We start from the raw sequence: 9,247 nt of genomic DNA on the forward strand, positions 1-9,247 counted from the left end.
CTGGAAATCCAGTTTAATTAGTTCCACCGCTCAGGCATTTGCTTAATCTTGAAAAACAAAACAGAAAAAGTAGCAGTGTGTGTGTGTGTGTGTGTGTGTGTGTGTGTTAGACTAAATAGCAATGACATTTAAAATCCAAAGAATATTTCAGCAAAATAAATGCTTTTGTGTGGCTTTTGTATTGAAAAGAGGTTTATATTAATGTAGCACAATTGTATGTATTCTAGTTCACACTGGGACGCTCACTTTCTAAGGGGAGACCTGTATTTAAGGGCAGCATGAAAGAATAGAGACTTGATCCCGCGCTTAAGGCTGAAGCATTATGTCACTGCAAAATCTTTTTATTTGTACTTCTAGTGTGTTGTCCTGAGAATTTAATTTCCTGTTTTTCATTATGAGAGAGTCTTTTTTGGAAGCCACTAGAGAGCAGGAGGATTTTTTTTGAACGTAAACTGTCAGAATACAGTGACTTTTGGGGGTTTGGCGTTTGGGTTTTTTTTTCTTTCCCAGATACAGAACTCGCCAACATGAAATCTTATAATTAAAATAAGAAAATAAATAATAAAGTAGCATGAGAGACAGCCCTCTCTTTCTCACTTTTCGCCACCCTCAGCCCATTGGTGATTTTTCCTGGGTTTTGTAGTGATGCTTCTCAGATTTAAAGCGCTTATTCCCTTCCGCTTTTTGTTATGTGACAACCAAGGACCTTATTTATTTGCTTTACTTGTCTCACTAATAAAAAAACCCCACAGAATGTCACATTTTCTGTTCTTCCATTTCCAGTACTCCTGTTTATTTTGAAACTTCCAGAAAGAGATAAAAACAGCTTAAGAAAAATGCTCTCCAGAGCAATCCTTTAAAGAGCAACAAACAAACATTGCAGATTGGTCCTAAAGGCTGTGCTTCCTTTCTGGGGAGAGAGGGAGGTGGGGAGAGAGGATGTTTTCTTCCTAGCTTTGCTCTAATCATCCGATCTGGGATTTGATAAGCTCCACAAGTCTGAAACTGCTGCCTCCTCTTGTCTTCCCCCTTCCTGCCTCTCAGAAGATTAAAGTGAACATGGCAAAAAGGAAACAGTTTATTTTCAGCTCGTTGTAGTTAATAATTAGTTTACAGCGCAGCATTTTCATTGTTTGTGTTTCAGTCGTGTTGCTGTATTCTTTTCTTACACTGTTTACTTTTTGCTTCACGGGCTTTCTTTGATACAGAAATAGATTTACAAATAGCTCACTCTTGCAAACTTCCAGCCTCTTTCAACATTTTCATATTTCACATCAGGAAATGTGACCACATGTAGGTGGCGTAGCTTTTGCGAAGACATGCTTTGCCTTCCACCCCCGCAGCTCATGGGGCACAATTGCAGAACATACCATGCTTTTGTTTCACTCTTGGACAATTCTGAAATTACAGTAGTTAGGAAAACCAAATGTACAAAATCTGGAACGATTAATCCATGAAAGTATTACATGTACAAGTTATAAATATTATTTGATGTACTCAAAATCAGCCAAATCTATGAACTGACTGAACTACAAGAAGTTCTTAGTAATACACGATTCCCTTTTCACCCCCAATTTGTCCTAAGGTTATAGGATACATGCTGAATTCTTTAAGCCTTTAAAGCCTGGAAGTAAATTGGCCAGGACTTAAAACTGTTTCTTCCCATGTGTGTATTTTTTATCATTTCTTGCACAATGGGAATGGCTGACATTATGGGTACTATAGTATTGCAACATTAGCATATATATATTCTGTATATTCTGTATATGTATGTGTTCATTTTCATTGTACGTCATGTATGTAATGTCCTTAATTAAAACTTTGCACACTGATTAAAGCACAAAAATCTTTATTGCATAACTAAGATTCTCTCTTAAGAAGGAAGGGAAAAATTGTTTAAAAAAACAATTGTTTATAAAACAAATGTTTGTATATAAAAACCTATATTTACATTGCAATGTAATTGCACTTCTACATCACCTTTACTGCTTTTGCAGAGGGTTTGTAAATATGCTGTTTAGCCAGTTTCTGCTAAAGGTACTTTAGGGTCAATCCTGTATCTTCAGAAGAAAAACATTTTCTTCTTTGAGACAAACTGCAAAATCAATTATTGAAACAAAAGTCTCAAAAATCTTATGTTATGCTTGCCTTTTTTTTTTCTCCTTGCTACCGTTTTTAACTTTCATAATGATGTGAGTGCTTATTTCTGGCCACAGAAGCGGTTCACTGATGCTACTGGGATATTAGGAAGTAGTGATGTGCAGGCTGAGGGTGCGGGAGAGGGACACGGCGCTGGCTCCAGCCACTGTGTCCCTGCCTTTCTGTCTGCCTGAGCTCTCCCTCAGCTCCAGGGGTACCCAGCAGCGTTCCTAGGAGCCAGCTCAGAGGGTTGGAGAGTGCAATCTATTTTTAGGACTATGGGTCCATTCATTTATTTTTTAAATAATTGTTTGGGGCATAGTACTTCTCATTTTTCTGCAAAGAGAGATGCAAGACCTCTTCCTGCAGTTAATGAACTCATTTTTCTACTCTTCTGAGAACTAAAGTATGTTGCTGCAATCACGTGTTTCTCATATATGAGTAACGTTCTCAGACTAATGCATGCTCAGTATTGAGCTTGCTAATAGCTTCCCCTATTGATTGCTCAGCCCTCGTGATTGCCGACAGCCACCTGACCCAGGGGCAAGCAGTTCCAGTGGGGCAGCCAAGTTACACAGTACCCACGTTAGCTTTCAGCTTACAAGAGATACAGTCTTGCTTCTCTCCTAAGATTGCAAGGGATGCTTCAGATGGTGGCATCTTCTCGGAACAGTTTCAAAGGGCAGGATTTAGGAATGGGCCATGAGTGCCGTCCCCTTCGCCTTTCTGTCCCTGGTACCCTTGCAGTGCTGTGCTTCACTTGCTCACCGTAACCGCTAACTGTCCCACCGAGTGGTTCTTAACGCTTTTGGCATCTTCTGATTCATTGCATCTGCCTCTGCTACCTCTCTGTACGCATCCAGGCACCCTACCTGTATTGGCACTTTCCATGCATGTTTTCAGATCCCAGCTCCTTTATGCTTTCAGCTCTCTGCTGTGTTACAAAGCGATTTGGTGCCTGGAAAAGCAATTGTGAATGTAAGGAATATTTAGTTTAGTTTATCCTGCTTGGAAGTTGAGAGAGGAAAAAGGTTCTAATATCACTGATACTGAGCTGGCAATATTGGAGGGCTTAAACTGCCTGTGGGAATGAAGCATCCCAGGGAGAAGGAGAATAAGCAGCATGCTTCAGCAGGGCTAGAAGCCACAGGACACCCAGGACATAGGGACCAGCTGACAGCAACATATCTGCTAATGATAAGCCAATAGATACAATGTGTGAGGAGATTAAGGTGGTACAGAAACGAAGCAGTTCAGCTTTATGATCTTTAACACAGTTTATGTGTTTTTTGACTTCGTAGCTCCATTTTATAAAAGTAGAAAAAGTTCAAGCAAAGACTTCATTTTTCTGATGTTTTTCTCCTGTTTCGTGTTTCTTAGGACTCGTTGCCACTGTAACAGTGACTTTGGATCCGAGTTCCTCCTGTTCCAAACAGAAAGGGCAGCAGTTTGAAAGATGTGTTCATAAGACAGCCACAAGTTTGATGGTGCAGACAAACATTTTTGTTCTGAAACTACTCATCTACTTTGGGACTCCTTTAAGAGAGGGACCTAGTTATCCTTATTTACACCCTACAACTGCATGAAGCTTTCAATAAACTGTTTTAGAAATCCAGTGACTTTCACATGAAAAAATGCAGGGTGCCTGTCCCATAGCCACTGTCCTCTTTCCAAGTTTTGGCACCATTGCATGGGAGGACAAACCACCAAAATGGTAGTATTTAGTCTTAGTAGAGTCTTCTAATGGTGTTGCTGGGTTTTTTTCCTCTGCTGTTTTCCAGGGTTGTGCCTGAACTCGTTGCAAGAGTTGCTTCCCGTGGGAGCTCCCTCCTTCTGCTGCTCAGCTCTGCCCCCACCCCCCCACCCCACCCCCCCCCACCCCCGACTTTTTCAAATTATGTGCCTGCTATCTGGGACCCTCACTTAGCAAGGGTAGTTTCAGGCTAACAGGGAGGCTCCATCTCTGTCTGAGAGCAAGCCTATAAGCTTCCCTTAAACTTCAAATATTTTATTCTTGGAAAGCTTTCAGATGTTCGCAGGATAAAGGGTCTTTATACGTAATCTGGCATTGCACAGTAAAAGATTGCTTTGTGTAAGTTAAGATGTGCTGTTCCTTTTTAAACTGTCCATATAAAGTCAGCATGCAGAAGACTGTTTTTCTTGTGTTCAGTGTTGCACTTAGAAGGGTTTTTTATAATGTTTTGCAGTTTTGGTAGGATTAGAAATCTTGAAGTGGTGGGAACAGGCTGAAAATGCTGCACCCTTGGCAAAACTGAACATGCACGCCTCCGTACGTTCGTTGAAATACCAGTGTCAGCAGCCTCCCAGGTAACAGAGTCCTCAACCTTGTTTAAAAAGGGTAACCCAAGACTCTTGTTACTGTAGGGCCATAGTAACCTACTACTGAAAAATACTTTCTGGACTAATTCATGGCCCAAATCTATGTAATACCATGTGCTATAAAATAAGCACTAATGACATTACCACATATGACAAAGGAAGGCTATTGCTCTGCAGAATAACCAACAATTTCTTTACAAAGTGGATCCAGCTCATTTATTGGTTACACATCCTCATCCCTGTATGTTCATTTGTAGACTGTTCTTCAACCTGAAAACCTTCATCTTCCCAGTTTTACCAAGTAAAATAGCAGCCAAACACCAGGGATGCCTGCTTCTACTTGAGGTTTGAAAAAACAGCAGCAGAAGCATTTTACTAATAGAAAACTGACAGATGCTTATCATTATGTAGATTTTCTGCGGTGTTCGAGTATCATAAACTCAATTGCGTCTACTAGCATTTGAAAAATACTTAAGACCACTTCCTCCAGCTGAGTGAAGCTCACATGAACTGCAACAACTGCAGCATGCACTAGACCAGAATCCTCCATGTAACCGTTTTTATGCCTTAAATCTTGTTTTTGTCTGTTTTAAATGGTGGGTAAATTGTCACTGAAAAATTTTTGCTTTAATGAAAAATCAGGGGGTTTGTGGGTTCACATCTGGGGTTGTTCACAGTTGACTTGATCCAATGATCCTTGAGGTTGTTGGGTGTTAATAGATTTGGGAGTGCAGGCTTGAGAAAAATGTAGTTACTATGTTGTTGTCGTCAGTGATTTCTCTTTTGCCAGTAGTAATAAACTTAATTCTGATCTGGGTATGAACTGCCAAAAACTTATCTGGAAGCTGATGAAAAAAAACAGGGTTTGTCTCATGAAGCAGGCAACGTCATGAAACAAAGCACAAATGATGTATGTTTGTGCTAGTCATCACATCCTGTTTCACAAAATACTTGTTACTTCAAAAGAAAGTAACTTTTACACAAGGCTACATAAAAGCACTGCTGGTATGTATGCAACATTGGGAGGAGAGTATGGCTTTTTGGTAAAAATTTCCAATTTGTTGAAGCTGGTGCTGCTTGCAGGAAAAGGCTGTTCCTGGCAGATAACCCTCATTATCTCCCAAGAGTGTTTTGTTTTTCTTTAAAGTTTCGGTTCAAGTCTCTTTGAGATTCAGAACAACTTTTCATGTATGTTAGCGTGCTAAGTATTTTACCACATCTTACCCTTCAAGAGGAGATGCTTGGACAGCTTTTGGTTGGACACCGCTTGCATATTGGCAGTGATGTGTGTGTCACAGTTTGGGGTGACCCTGTTATAAATATTTTGGACTGGGATGGGTAGCAAGTTGCAGCTATGACGTTGCTTAAATCTAATACTATTCACCTGTTCATACATTAAAAACAGGCTTATTCTTTATTGATTTTAGATGGGAAGCAGAAGGAGAGTTCAGTGTGAATTTTTTCAGAAAAAAGTTTTTATTCTCAACACTTTTCCTTCACCTGCAACTTCTCTTCCTTCCCCACTCTTCCTCTGGCTGGGGTAACAAACAAACCTAAACGTTTACTATATGCCATTCCACTGGTGCCAGCAGGCTGTTGAATATTAGGGTATACTTTTGTACACTTATAGCCAACTCTTCATAACCAAAGCAAATCAAAACCTTGCACGGTAAATGCCTTCTTTTAAAAGAACTATTTGTGAAAATAGACTTATCTGAAAGAAGGGCACCTTTCACTGAGTATCCAGATGGCTACCTCCGAATTTTCATTTTTCTGAAGCACAGAAACTTGGGAAGCCAAGCTCCCTTCTATTAGTGATTCTGGTCAGACAAACCTTTTGTCACCTCTTCTATTTATTATACTAATTGCAAAATAAGTCAAAATTGGTGTGCCTCAAAGTGTATATTCATTTAATTTGCACCTCCTATGCTGTAGTCTCCAAAGTCAGAAAAGCTTTTCTGAAAAGTGCCGGTCAGAATTTTGAGGTAAGTAACATTACCCAAAGCCTTTAAGAAAAAGGAATATTCCTCCTACATGCTTAGGTAGAACAAAAATCATCAAGGCTAAAGCAGAATTTTGTACAGACCCCAGACTGAATACAAAGAAAGAGCTAATAATCTTTGGCTTTCTCTGCAAACCACATCCAGCCCTCATCCCCAGCTATGCAGCAAAAAATGTTCCCTTCCCTTCTCCCTTCCTGCCCCACTCGGCCCCCAAATACCTCATCTCCTTTGTAGCCAGACAGACAGGGCATGCTCTGCATCATCTTCTAAAATCAAGCAAAAAGCGTCCCCTGGAAAAATCTCAAGTTTTCTACCTGCCACCCCCAAAGTTCAAAGGATCTTGCAAGGCTGGAGATGTGGCACATTGTGTCTCTGCCTCAGATTTAACCAGGCACCCCTCTACCCAGCTCTCTTGCGAGTTTTTGTCATACGTGGCCTCAATGGAGGCCTTGGACTAGACTCCTTTAGCACGGCTTGCAGGCAGCTGCCTTAATCCAGTACCAGAACACTGGTGCTTTACTGTTGCTTGAAACTAGCACTACAGCCACATAAGTGGACCTGCAAGTCCCCAAATCCTACATCTGCCTGTCCGTCCTTTCCTCCCTTTCTCCCCACTGCCAGCACGGGCTTTTTGTTTTGCAGTTACTTTGCAAACTGGACTAAAGAATTCACCCAGTTTGTTTTAATCCTGGTTGTTGCACAGGCGTTTGTGCTGGGGGGGGGGGGAGGGGGGGGTGCAGAAGGAGGGCTGCCGGGGCTGCATCCAGAAGCTCCGCACCAGCGCTGGGAGCGGGGGGGCTTGGCCCGTTTTGGCAGCAGTGTTGGCCCCTGTCATTCAAGTATTCATGGGACCGGCAGTGTGGAGTACAGAGATTCCCTTCTTTGTCACTTCTCTGGGGAGATTATTAAATCAGTCTCTTGGTGTAGAAGAAAATAATGAGCTAATCCGGAGTCGAGGTGCTATTGGATTGTTTCAGACCTGGCTCATCTCTTAAGCTCCTAACTTTTCTGCATGCAGATGTTATCCAATTAGTTCGGAGGCAGAAGCAGAGTTTCTTGACTTGATTTTTTCTTTCCAGGCCAAATGCCTGGAAGCTAGGGAGGGAAATAGATGGCACTGGAATAATAACCACCTTCCTCGAGTTTGAGCAAAGCAGTTAAGACCCATCTTTTTTTCAGTGTTTTTGCAAATTCTGCCAAGCTGTACAAAAGGTGTCGGGGGAGGGTGTGTGTGTTGGGTTTTCTTCTTTATTCCTTGATATGCCCATTTTTTCCTCTCAACCACTGAACAAAGAAAGCAAGCAGAGAAGACGATGCTTTGGTTTGTAATTTTGTGATTAAAAATGTCTGTTCCTAAAATCTCTCACAACAGTCTCTTCTGATTTGTAATGATTCCTTTTTTTTTTCATTCTTTCCCCACCCTGAACTCTGCACCCAAAATGTAGTCTCAGCCTTATGAGATCAGACGACTGCTTGCTAATCGGGGTTTAGAGCAGTGTAATCCAGTTGCCCTGTTTTGAGGATGATTTATTTCATTATTCCTTAATATTTTCTTAACTACTTTTCATGTAATTATGACCAGTAAAAGTAATTTGACCTAAGAAGCCATTCTGCCTTCCTGCCCTGCAGATACCTACAGCATTCTTCAGGAGAGGTGCCGGTGCAAAGATCTGCTGCTTCTGCAGCTGAGGCAGGTTTCCACGATCAATAATGCAGGGCTCCAAGTTATCTGTGTCTAGTTGTAAAGTTACTCATCCAGCAGTAATTTCACAGATGCCTCTCTCATGGAAAATTCAGCCATGTACTCGAGGGGGAACGAGAGTTTAAAGCAGTTCAGATTCGGTCTGGCTTCACTGGTGTGGACACCTGGGCACTGAAACGTGTGTCCTTCTCTGTTTCCTGTACAGTACCACTCCCAAACTGAACACCAGCAGCATTATAGCTCCTCCATCCTCTAGGAGTCTACAAACTAAACATTTTAACATTGTCATTTGTCTATGCTCCATGAGTTGTTCTTTCAAAGATTTCACCTCAAGGAAAAATCAGGAGTAGCTGTCATTTGAAATTTATTCCGGGTTGGCAAAATGATGGCATTTGTCACTTCTACTCTCCATCTTCTTCAAACTGGTCCTAATGTGTGTCAAACTGGATACTGCGTTGAATTCTCCCTCTTTGTTCTTCTAGAGAGCACTGAGTAATTAATATAGTCTAAAAATGTAATGTGGCACAAAACCTTTTTTTTCTCTTTCTGTAGTTTTCAAACAAGGAGGCTGCCAAGAGCCTTAAGTGCATCATATTTCAAAAACATTTTGATAAAGCACAATTACTATGATACTGGGTTGACCAGTTTTTTTAGGGCTGGATCTAAAATAATTGGCACACTTGCTGTATGCTGCTGCACGTTTCATGTTGTTGACCTTGTCTCCCTGAAATCTGAATCGGTGTTCTATCAGTGACAGTGATGTGTCTGAGCAGTCTGAGGGAGTCCTGCAATTATTTTAATATTTCACACAATACCGGTGGAGTTTAATAATTAGTCCTGAAGATTCAAATCCAGTTACTTCCTTCTCTAAAACAGGAAAAATGGTGATAGTTAGGTGTTAAATGCTAGCAAAGTGAAGAAAGAAGTGTAACATAATTTGTGGTGTTCCAGTCACTGATTTTTAATTTCTCTTTCTCTCTTATTTTACAGGGCATGTTTTCAAGCCATTTTTGAGGAAATGTGGTGAATGTAAACTTTTTCTGTTTGGGGGGAATTTCTGGTA

At 41.0% G+C, this 9,247-nt stretch overlaps 1 protein-coding gene across 2 annotated transcripts in view; it reads left to right on the forward strand.

The window, feature by feature from the left end:
• The window catches only part of FYN (FYN proto-oncogene, Src family tyrosine kinase), a 142,726-nt gene that overhangs the window by 52,508 nt on the left and 80,971 nt on the right, over positions 1-9,247 (forward strand). For both annotated transcript variants that reach the window (XM_080388196.1, XM_080388198.1), the window contains exon 2: positions 9,175-9,244. The gene's annotated coding sequence lies outside the window, so the exon portion shown is untranslated. The remainder of the gene's footprint in view (positions 1-9,174; positions 9,245-9,247) is intronic.

This window comes from Falco punctatus, assembly GCF_963210335.1.
Source record: "Falco punctatus genome assembly, chromosome: 5".
In the NCBI taxonomy this organism is placed as follows: Eukaryota; Metazoa; Chordata; class Aves; order Falconiformes; family Falconidae; genus Falco; species Falco punctatus.